Genomic DNA, 12,470 nt, shown 5'->3' with positions numbered 1-12,470 from the left:
CCTTTCATCACCACATCAGTGTAAAATACACTGAGCAGAGCCCCAGTGAACTTGGGAACTTGGGCAGAGAGTTACAGCACATTGGAAGATGTCAGTTCACAGTGTAAATCTCCCTTTTGCTACTGGGTAAGTTGCAAACAGCAAACTGTCAAGGCTCACTCTTCTGCTGTAGCCAAAAAGTGTCTCTGTAACAGCTTGGGATGCTGTGCTGGGTACCCTTCCAATACTGCTGCTCTGGAAAAATGCCATCTGCTGAGTAGCACACCATGGGCCCCAATCAAGGCATCAGGAGCAGGGACAGGAGGAGGCGGGTGGAAAATAACAGTCCAAGTCTCTGTTAGAACCACTGGCTTACTAGAAGGGCTGTCATCACAGCAGTATTGCCAATTTGACAAGAAAAGATAGCGGACAACAAAGTACCTGCTTCAGATACAGACCCAAGATAGTGTTTGTAAGAAAATGAGAGATGCAGCACTGTCCCCTCAAAGTTTGTCCCTGTCGTCACTGTCAGACCTGGCAGTCCTGCAGCTGGCAGCTCTCAGTCTCCAGCGAGCTGGGGACCTTGTGACAATCAGAGAACTGGCCAGGGAGCCTGACTGGTGACTTCCCCAGCAGCTGGTACGAAGCAACTGCAGAGCTGCTCCACACTGCTCTGTGTACAACGTGGATTCAGCTGTGCATCACAAGTTTTCTTGCCAGACAACAAGGGCTCTCCCAACATCTTTCCCAAAAAAAGGCTACTGGGCAGGCAAATGGTGTCTGCCTCCACTGAGAAAGACAGGGCTGCAAATGGTGTAGCCAGAGCTCGGTGGAGCTGTGCCTGCCTAATACCTCTAAGCGTCTAACCTCCAAATCCCATTAGTAAGTTTAAATAAGTCTAAGGGGAAAAGATGTCAGATTTACCATAGACCTGACTCTGGAGTACTCTTCCTGCTGGGCTGAGCCTGTCGCCTATGGCTGACACCACTGGCTGTGTATCTTAGAGGTTCATACCAATAAAAATCACCAGCAAAAATAACTCCTCTATAGTACTTTCTTTAATGTTGCATGCCTTTGTAAGGCTCTCTTCTCTAATCCCTTTTCCTCTTTTTATTTTTCTTCTCTTTGATTGTTTTCCAAATTTTCACTGTTAGTTATTAACTACATGCCAACTCACTGTGTATTTAGTAATCAGATTATCTGCTAATACCTGCCTAAAGCAGTCACCATTGATTAAAGAAAAAGTGGTCATTATGTTATTTTTAATACAAATTATTTGTAATTTTAATACAAATTATTATCCTGAGGCCAAGATTGAATTAAAGGAGAGATCAAATTAATGAGGGATTGAATTAAATTAGAAACATCTGATTGCAATATTTCCTACTTCTCCAAACTGCCAAAAGAAGACAGTGGTATGACTGTGAATTTGTTATTTCATGAAAAGGTACGAACAGCTTGTTTTATAACTGCATCTGAGAAGTGTGCCTTACCATGGATATGGTAAGTGCTCAAAATCCACAGCAATTTTGAAAGAGGATCTAATGTAATAGCAAAAAAATCAATCAGAACATGAGCCACAAAATCTCTGCTAATTTCTTGTTTCACACAATGCAGGCCAGATTTCCAGGCACTCTGGTCACCCAGGGCCTCCCCCACACGTGTAGGAGATCACTGCAGCACAGAACTGCAGACATGGGGGCACACAGCCCCTGAAAGCAAAGCTCTGGGCCACCTTTTGGATGCAGGGTTATTTAATACATTCATCCAGTTATTAAGATTACTTTTGAATAATTTTATCTTTTCCACCCTCCCCAAAGTGTCTTAATGAGGGATATGATGTGGAAGCACTTCCCTAGCTTCTAATTTGGATACATTTATTGGTTCTAAATAGCACCGGGAATGGAGATTTCAAGCTTGCTCTCTACAGGGAACAATCAGTGGGCTCAGGACGAACTGAACTGAGCTCCTCAGTTTTATAAGTGGTCTTTCTAATCCTACTTCTTATCCTACTGATCATTAACAATCCCATTGCTATTCCTGCCCCGAGTCTGACTTGTGTTGCCCTGCTTTTCAGTCACTTTTGTGAGACTCTAAACTGCTTGTGAGAAATGCTTTAACTGATTTGATTGATTATTTATCTCCTAATCATAAATGCTAATTACAGAGCTGAGAAGACTGGTTTGTCTTTATTGTTGTGCTTCCACACAGAAATATAGAGTTTATTTTTTTATTATTATTTCAATGAATTCCCTTTATACTTTGATCCAGTGAATGCAGAGGACAGATTATTCCTTCCAGTGTGAGAAACTGCTTCACAGAACAGTAAGCCAATCAAGAGAAAAACCTTGGCAATATGAAGTTGTGACCTAATTCTATCCTTCACTGCATTTCCTCCTCTCTCCAAAACATCCAAAGTTCAAAACAGCTGCCCTTAGACAGAACAGTTCTCTCTACCCAAATAGGTCAGTTACAGAATGAAGGCTGTAATGCACATAACCCTCTCACAAACCAGAGCACTTCCCCGAGCCATGCATGGCGAGGCTCTGGGATGCTTCCCATCTCTGGAAAAAGCCCTCCTTGTGGGAAATGCAGCTGTGTTTTACAACCAAGACAGAATGACTTTTCCCTGCTGATTTTAAAAATCAATTGTAATTACAGTCAGAACAAATGCCCAAGTTCAGCGGGCAACTCTCCAGATTCCAGAGTCAGAGAATCCCCCTGCATATGGCAGATCCCTGCACAGGGAGGCTCCATCTGGGATGGAGAAGTGCATTTTGCAAAGGTGCATCTTTTGGTCTGTGGAGGTCTGAGTGTAAATTAAGAAAGCTCCGCTGGAGGCCACAGAGCTAGGCTGGTTTGGGACAGCTGAGCCCTGTTTGTGGCATGCAAAGGAAAGACAGAAAGGAGCAACTGTAATGTGTTCTTACGTGAAAGAGCATGACCATGAGCCTCAGAACATCTAAACTGTTTGGTGACAACGATAAAAATTCAGAAGTTAGAGGCGCTTCATAAAAAGGCAGCAGATCCCTGGCAAAGCTCCCAAGTGGTGGGACCCACGGTTGGAGGTACCGAGGTTCGGTGGCTGGACACCCTGCAGCCGTTTGCCTCATAAATCCACACAAATCCAGCATGGTCAGGACTGGCCTTACCAGTGTTTTTCAGAAGGACTGTTATTACGCTGGAAATTTCCAACAATCTTTTGTTTCTCTTTTCTCTCTGTTTTATTGGTGGGGGGTTTTGTTAACCAAACTGAATCAATAACAGTAGTGTAGCATGTTCTCCCTATTGCTTATATATAAATATAATTTAAAGGCCTAAACTAATGTATGCTATGTCATTCACTACAGAGAAGTTCCCAAGGGACTAACAACAAAAAATGAAATTTAAAATATGAGCTTTCAAATGATGAAATATGTATATCATTGAGGGTTTACAGAGCAACTGGCTTCTGTATTTACAATAGGGTTCACCCTTATCAAATTAAATCTCAGTATAAAGCTATATTTTAACATTCAGCAAGTCCTGTACCCTTCCAAAATATCCTTGCAACCTCCTTGCAGGTTTCATAGTCACGCAAGTTCATCAGAAAGCAAAGGTCTTTGGACGCTGTGGGAAGAAGATTTGAAGAATTGCAGTATCACTGTCAAATGTGTGATCTCTGACCCTCAACCTTCCCATCCTGTTTAAACACAGACACCTATCTGCTTCAGCAGAACAGGGCATCAACCAAACTGCTGGCACTTCTCTCTTTCTCACATACTGACTGATTTTGTAACCAGTCCACTGTGCTAAATTATAAAAAACTGTTCTCTAAGGAATTAAGAAAGTTGCCACATGGAGGGAAAAAAAAAAAAAAAAAAGCCTTAGTATTGCATTTCATTCCTGAAGTATTTGTGTGATTGCTGTTGGAAGAAGCCCTTCATATGCTGTATCTAGACTCAGACACAAGATCTTTTTGCTAAGTCCTTGGGCTATTTTACTGAAAAAAGGAGATATATTTTTTCAGTGATAAGGTGATTCAGAAATCCACAGGTGCTGAGGTGATTGCCTGAGATATGTGGGATATAGAGGATTATGGGTTGAAAACATGATATTCAAGTCAATTACCTTGAGTTTAAGATGAAAAAGAACTGTAATGAAATCTATAATACTGTGGTATAATGCAGTGCAGAATTAAGCTACAAATCTTTTTACTTGCTCTATGCTTACAGGAAAATTAAAATTCATGTTGTCTAGCTGTTTCTGTAACAAGACTGCTCAAAACCCATGTATCCTCAAATAGTTAAGGCACCCAAGAATGATGCTTACAACTGGATCATCCAGTGCATTGGTTTTGTGGAAGCACACACCAACAACCACCACCCTCCACCACCCACTGCCAAATGGCCAGGCAGACACGTTTCTCCTGGGTTTGTTCTGTGGCAGTGACGGTGGCATTCCCAGGACAGCTGCGACAGAGAGGACAGACGGGAAGAGTGGCAGCAGCAGTGAAAGGCACAGACTGAGCGGATGTCTGAGCCAGGCAGGAAGAGGGGCAGCCAAGAGAGGCTGGGTGCCCGGCAGTCATCTCTGTGCTTGCTGCCTGCTCCCGAGCCTGGGACTGTACCAGCCTTGTCCCGGGAGCCCTTCCTGGGAAGAAGGAAAGCCTGCCTCTGGAAAGGTGTGAGGAGGAGGCCGCAGCGCCAGCACACAAACCCTCCTGCTCCTCTGCACAAATAACGGGGACAGCCAAAGCCTGGGCACAGGGATGAAAGCACATTTGTGAGGAAGTTGTATCTGGCAGGGAGGACATAAAGAACAGCTCTGCCGGGAGATATCGACTGCCCCGCTGTCTGCGATGTGGCAAGGTATGTAAATCCCTGCCTTGGGATCCTGCTGTGCACAAGTCACCAGATGGTGCTCTACATACAGACTTGAAAGTTCTTTATCTTAATGTGGGAACTTCGATAGCCTTTGAGGAAATAACGATCATATTTTTTGTGAAGCTTTTCCTTTAAAGTTTAATTTGCATCTTAGTCTTTTCATCTCAAATAGGGGTGGGGTTTTTTTGTTAAGCTGTTTATTCAGAACAGCTTTAGTGCTCAGATTTTTGAGACAGATTTTACAGGCATGAGACTTCCACCCAGGTCTGCCGAAAATATGGGAGTAAAATATAAGCTGCAATAAGAAAATATTTAGTCATATAACTTTTACACCACTTATTTTGCCTGCAATGGGAAATAAATATACAGAATCTTCTGCATCACAGTGGATATGACATCATAGAAGTGGTACCATGCTAGAAAATAATTCCTAGGATGTGGTGAGGATGAAATAGTAGGTAGAAGGCTTTTCAGATTAAAATAGCTACAACATAGTAGAGCATTCTTATCTTCTAGAAATATAATTCCAAGTGTATCCAAATCCTACTCATCTTCCCTCTGGAATTCTATACCCATCCTGCTTCAACTAATGGTTTTAAGGCAATTAACAGAAATACTGAGAATATGGATGCCTCTTTTTCATCACCCCTTAAAAGAGGATTCGTCTCGTTAAAGTATATATTAGAAGCCACGTGCACTACGACTCTGAAGGTCAGGGCAGCAGCAATTTATTAGAGCACGCATTGGATCGTCCCCTTGAAATGTTGGAAACCGCCCAGGAGATGGCAGCAAATGGCACTCCGGGGGTAGGAGCCTCCGGGCGAGCCTGCGACATGTTCAAACCAGCGCCGGATTCCCAAGTACACCGGGTTTATCTTCTACCCAGCACGAACTCAGCTTTCTAATTTTGTTCTTTGCGGAGCGGCAGAGAGAACAAAGCCACATGAGACTTTCACAATGTTGCACTCAATCGGTGTGTAACATTGTAAAAATATAGTAGCACTTTAAAGTAACTTGTCGTTTTCATAAAATTTATAATTACTCGAATCATTTATTTCCCTACATGAAGGCTATTAAAAATAGTTTCAGGGGCAGTGCAATTTGTTATGAAATGAAGGTCAATCTCATTAGATCACTGTAACAAGGATCCTAATAATATCCTGGCAGAAACGAGGTATCTCATTACAGAAGTTGTATTTTGTTTGAAATATTGGGTCGTCATTAAATGAGCACTAAAATACACATAATATTGGATGACATAAATTATTCCCCTGAAAAACTACCACACACAGAAGTGGTAAAACAATGATGAGGGTACGATACAAAGCTTAACATTTTCTATCTTTTCTAGCTGGATTCACCTACTTAATATCAATTTGGTTTGCTGCTGCTTCTGGATACTGAGCCACGGCTGGGTTGCTAGAATTACACAGAGATCTGTTTTCAGACTGTGACACTGCAGACTACAACCTGTAAGAAGGATGTTTAATTTTCCTTGTAACAGCTGAGTAAGCTGCAATCCAGGAAATAAAATTTAAAAGGAAAAAAAAAAAAAAAACAACCCACCAGCAAGAGTCCAGAAATAAACATTGCTTTTACAAATACAAGAGAAAGAGTTACTTTCCTTTAATTATCTTTACCCATTTGGAAAGTAACAATTGGTTTTTCTAGGCCTTTCATTCTGCTGGAACCACAGCTGAAGGTTTGGATGTGTTTAAATGCTTCTCTGGAGCTATATCACAGCACTTAACACCTGGCAGGATCTCGCTGAGCCTCTGCTCCAGGCCAGTCAACAGCACCCAGAAAGGTAGCACAGCTTATCCATGGCAGGGAGCTCAACAGTTACAGGAGCCCTGCTTTCCCGAGGCTTCAGACCTCCATGGTATCAACTAAAGACTCCTAATACACCTGTGAGGTATATCAGCAGCCTCAGGAAACTGTGAAGAAGCAGAAAAAGAGGTTCTGTTGATTTCCCAGCATCATGAAGTGGATCCAGGAAAGGTTCTCCATCAGTGGAGTGTGTGCTATAACAGCAACACCCTTTTCCTTTCAGCAGAACAGGTTTAACCACGGATACACTGCAGAGGTTGTGGTTAGAAGGTGTGTACAAACACGGACACTCAACCTGGAGCAACCCACAGCAGCTACAGATGGCACCGAGACAACACCTGGGTAGTGCTGTTTTGCAGAAGCAAAGGCAGCCCTGCTGGTTTGTGACTATAGCTTGGGCTTTTTAAAAATTCTCAGCTGGAAATTAGGATTTTTTTTTTTTTTTAATATTGATCAAATTTCTAGCTAGAAAAATGCTAGTTACAAGAATGAAATAATTATATTTTCAGCTGCAGATTATGTAATGAACTCAGGCTGTAGTGCCTAGCGTCTGAGGCAGGGAGGCCCCACAACACCTTAGAGACACCCCACATCCCTGTGCCCCCCAAGCCACGTCCCCAGGGTGTGCCACCACATCACCAAAATGAAGTCCTACCCATCATGAAACAGGGACACAAGGACATGCATGCTGGATGATAAGCCCATCATGCAGTCCTTACACAGGAAGCCTATTTTTTTATTTGACTTTCTGCCTATCACTGACTTACTACATTTACATCAGCTTTAATATTTTCTTATTCATCAGTTTTCTTTGTGAAACACTTTCTTAGTAGGTAAAACACAAACATAAATAGCTACAGTGAGAGAATTGTGAATCGGCTTGAAGCAAGCGCTGCAAAAGAGAAAAGGCAATATAGGAATACAGAGCGTGTGCAAGAACAGGCACCATCCAAAGAGCACAAAAGCTTATAGAAAATGACCTTAACAGCTGAATTTTGAACAAAAAAAACCCCAGCAAACAGCAAGTGATGATCAGGTAAGGTGAAACACTTTAGGATTCTCGGAGGGTGACACCTCAAGAGCATTTCTGCTGACAGCAAATAAAAGTCCACACCTGTCCACTGTTCATTTCTGCCTGTGCCCTGACAGGTAGGCTGGTGCATACTCTCCTGGGGACCATCCGGTGAACAGACTGGATAAAAATCCAGCTTAAAAATACAACCTTCTTTTGCCGGAGTTATTTTTTCCCCTAATCTACTGCCACCACTTGGTCTCCATGGTTACACAAATACTTCTAGTGGTACCTTTGCTACTGTCATGCGAAGAAGGGTTAGGGAGAATGGAGAAGCCAGCAGAAAGCTGCTGAAGCTGACTCTGCAGCAGAAAGGGAAATCTCATCATAGGATGCTCTAAGATTTCACAACCTTTCCTTTCCAGCCGATCTGATTTAAGAAGTCCCCACCCCAGTCCCCTCTGCAGCAGTGGCCAACTGTGAATAAAACAGTGTCACCCTCTCCTCCAACTGTGCCTTGGTGCAGCAGAGAGGATGTCAGGCAGTGCAGACTGGAGGGATTTAGAAGCAGCTCTGCTGCCATGGGAAAAGCCATGGAACACAGAGGCCATTTTCCAGGATACAGATCCTGAAAACTGAGCTGACTGGAGCTGGCAGAGAACTCATGCAGAAAATGTAACGATGAGGGAACGAGGAAGGAGAAGGTGCTGTTTGTAGTTTGGTGTAAAAGACTCCAGGGAACAGAATGGACAGTGCCATGATGTATCACTTTTTCTTACAGCATAAAATGGATGAACTACACAGATTCAACTCCTCTCCAGCATCAGAGTGGACTTGGAGGCCAATCTACACCTATTTCTTAACAAAAGCAGTGCAAATGTACCTCTGGGGAAACTGCCAATACCAGTGACATGTCTCTAAACAGAACATCTCATATCTTGTTTTTTGAACTCTTACATCAGTCCTTTGGATCTGTATCCAGAATTGTTTCAGAGTTTGTCTAACATCAGACTTTTAGCTCCAAACTGTTTTTCTGTGGTGCTTCTCAAATCTGAAAGGTCTCCCTCCAGCATGCCAACCCTCAGCATGACACAATGACTGCTATCAAATATAAATATAGAAATAAATATAGAATAGATTATAGCACACAAATGTCCTTTACGTATTTGAACAAGGATATATTATCATAGTTCATGAAAATTGTATTTAAATGCAGTGTATATAGGTCTTTATTATTAAAAAATTTATTTAATGTAGGTTAAATCAGATGATAAAGATATAAAGACAAGATAATGAACTAAGCTCAACCTATTTTTTCCCCTTCCTCAGTTACAAAGAGTGCTCCTCACTCCTTTTACATCCCTTCAGTGGCAATAAAATGGACCTTGCTTCCAATATTTGATCATTACCGAGACGTTCACAGTGCTCAAGCCCATCAAGAAAGAAGAAAATGCACAGAGTGACCCTTATGAGATCATTTACTCCCAGTGAAGAACAATTAATGGATTGCAAGCCATGACTGGCATTCCTGGGAACCACAAATTCAAGCGGGTGGGATCAAAGTGGTAAGAGATCTCTCCTGCTCCAAAACACATGGTAGACTGGATTTCACCACTGCTGCCCTCCCTACTTTACACTGACAGTCCCACTTCCCCCCTCTCTTCACTGGTTTACTATACTCTGATATGGGTGCTCTCATTTTCTAACTGTACTTCCAAATGTTGAAAAGATTGACTGGGAAAATGTTTGTCAGGTAATCAGTCATTTTTACTATGCATCCTTCAGTGTTCATGGACCTTTCTAGGCTATTACACACTTCAAAGAAGCTTATGATTGCCTCTTCAGGAGCTGGAGAAAAAGCATGAGATTATTCTTTACTACCTAATTCATTCAAATGTACTTAACTCATTTTTATAACATTTGCTAAATTGTTTGTCCCAGAAGCAAGAATACACTTTTTACTTTTGTAATGCACAGCTGCAAATGAAAATTACTTCTGCTGTGGAATTGTCTACAGGCCTTGCTAGATGAGTGATTTATGACAGTCCAGACGCAACTGCACCAATGCAAAGTGCACTGTGTCCACAGAATTTAACTCCCAGTGTTTAAAAAATCTGAGAGTTGAATCAGGAATAATTAAATTGAAGGTCAAACGACATCATTATTATATTTGCTTGCACGTTTGTCTTTGCTCTTCTGAGTTTGCAAAACAGCTTCTGCAGCCACTTACCTTAACCAGGCACCCAGCCAACCTGCCCAGTGTGTGCCACGATGCACAGAGAGCCAGAGACTGAGCCTTGGCGAGGTCACAAATCTTCATCTTGCTAGCACACATTCTGCATTTGAGACCTTTGGGTCATTCTTGCCCTGCACCCATCCCAGCCTTTGATCCTCTCCCCCTCTCAGAGGCCATGGAAGTGCAGGATATCCTTCTATTCATTTCTGGTACATCTTTCTGAAAATATTGCTATGATGACAGTCACAAGCAGTGAAATGCTGAATAAACATCCTCTGAGGAATTTCAAAGAGGTTTAAACTGTATTAAAAACAAAAGCACATCTTGGCAGTCAAGCTACCTGTCCACATCAAGAAAGGCAGAGATCTAAGCAACAAAGCTGTGCTGGAGACAGTTCAATCCAACTCAATCAAGCCAGATATTGAAATTGCAGCCGGTGTTCACAGTGCTTGTTACAACCTGCTTTCCAGCAAGCCTTGCTTGCTGCCTGCTTTCCTGGGAACTGCCTTGCCTCACCTCACTTCAGCAAGCCATCCATTCTACTTCTCTGCAAAGGCAGAGAGCTAGAATTCCCTGCCTTCATCCTCATGTAAGGAGGAGGGGCAATTTCTGATGGCATCTTACTATTCATCCCATTTTTCCCCTAAATGTCACTTGGCTGGTATGCCACGCTTGGCATGAGATGCCAGCACAGGCCCACACCTTATCCCAGACAGAGTCTGTGGATTTGAAGTCACAGACTGATGGTACCCAAAAGCTTTGTATGTGTTCTCCAAAGACCCGAGAGTATTTCCCTGCACAAGAGCCTGCAGAGACCCCACCCTGGCACCCACCATGAGCCAGCTCTCTATGCATGATAGCAACAAGGCAGCTCTGCAAATACAGGCAGCAGGCACTGTTGTATTTATGTGTTTTTCAGGAGCAGTGCTTAGAGGAACACTTGGCATTTATCTTTCAGGCAGTGTGAGTCCAGCCCACATAAACTCTGTGCCAATTCAAGGCGCTGCAGTCTCCCCATTGCTCCTCTCTCCCCATGAGTCCCTCATGTTCTCTGAGTGCAGAAACCTGCAACCCCACCACAGGCCCTCGGCTCCCCTCCAAGCTGGAAGCCCTGGCCCTTCCCTGCCAGTTGTCAATGTTAAATACAAAAAAGAACCCCAAGAGTCTCTGTAGAACACCAGTTCCTATGAATCCAGAAAAACTTATGTGAGATCTATCTATCCATCTGATCTATCTTTCTCTACCTATGAAGGCAGAGGAAATTATTACAGAAAATCAGATAAGACTGTTAATTTCGACATTGAAATTGAAAAACAGCATTGTACTAAAATCTTTCTGGGAGTTTTAAAATATCATTGATCCTTTCCCTATCAAATTCTTCTTTAAAAGGCTTTTTCTCTATCGAATTTTAATGGCTTTTTTGACAGTATCACATATAGAGGCTTCCAAAAATACCACGTCACAGAATTGTATTATAAAGCACACATAAACAGCACACTAAAAAGCAGAAATTACAAAACACAATCACACCCTGAAAGCCATCAATTCAGTGCAAAACCTCATTAATTGTGCAACCGAGTTTAAGCATATCTTCTGGGTATATAAATTAATTTTAATGTCAGAAAATGGTCTGGTAACACTTGCAAGATTGGGAAATTTCATCCACAGGCATATAAGGGCATGAAATGAATGCTGAAAAAAGACGGTATCTCCATGGTATCCAGAACTGGGTCTGAATTTAACTTCCCAAACTGCAGGAAGAAAAAGAACTAACTTTGCTACCATGGAAACAGAACAGTGGAATATAACTGACTGTTACTTGTCTGCCTTTGCCAGACTAATTGCAAAAATGTTAAGGCCTTCAATAACATGGGTAGTTTTGTTTACACCTGAGAAGTAAATCTGCTGGGAAAGGACCAAGAACAAGCTCACCAAATAAGGGAGAGCAGCCCAGGAATGACAGGCATCTCTAGGAAAAGCAGGGAATTAGAGAGAAGAGAGTAAAAGGAAGATCGAGATGGAAGATATCCTGGTGCAGAAGAAAGAGGAAGGGTTTGGTTTGATTTGTGAGACAGAAAAAAAGGCTCTTACAGTGAAGGGCTGGATCCTGGCTGTGCTAAAATAAACTTTAGGTATAAATTGGGCAGCAAATCCTGGATTGGTGTTACCTCTTCTAGAAACCAGGCATGTCTTCAATGTCTTAACTTTTCGCTGGAAAATGCCGCCCTCTTTCGAAGTGTCCAAAACACCCAAGAATTACCACCGCCTGCATTTTCCTCAGTTTGTAAGGTTCTGCAACATGAGCCACGGTCTTTTACTTCACTGGGAGCATTCCTTCTCCGCACTAGACAAATGTCCAGGCTGTAAAATGCTGGATGTTCTCCTCATGGAACACCTGCTCTCCTGCCTGCCGCTCAGCTCTCCTGCCCTCACGGCCCCTCAGCGCCCTGAGGGCACAGTCCCGCCATCAAACCACCCCTCAAGCGGCAATCGGGAGCGTTTTTACTTTCCTCAGAACCCGACGGTCTCCTGAGGATGTCACCGGCTT

Source organism: Hirundo rustica, chromosome 13 (genome assembly GCF_015227805.2).
Source record: "Hirundo rustica isolate bHirRus1 chromosome 13, bHirRus1.pri.v3, whole genome shotgun sequence".
Lineage (NCBI taxonomy): Eukaryota > Metazoa > Chordata > Aves > Passeriformes > Hirundinidae > Hirundo > Hirundo rustica.
This window is presented reverse-complemented; position numbering follows the sequence as displayed.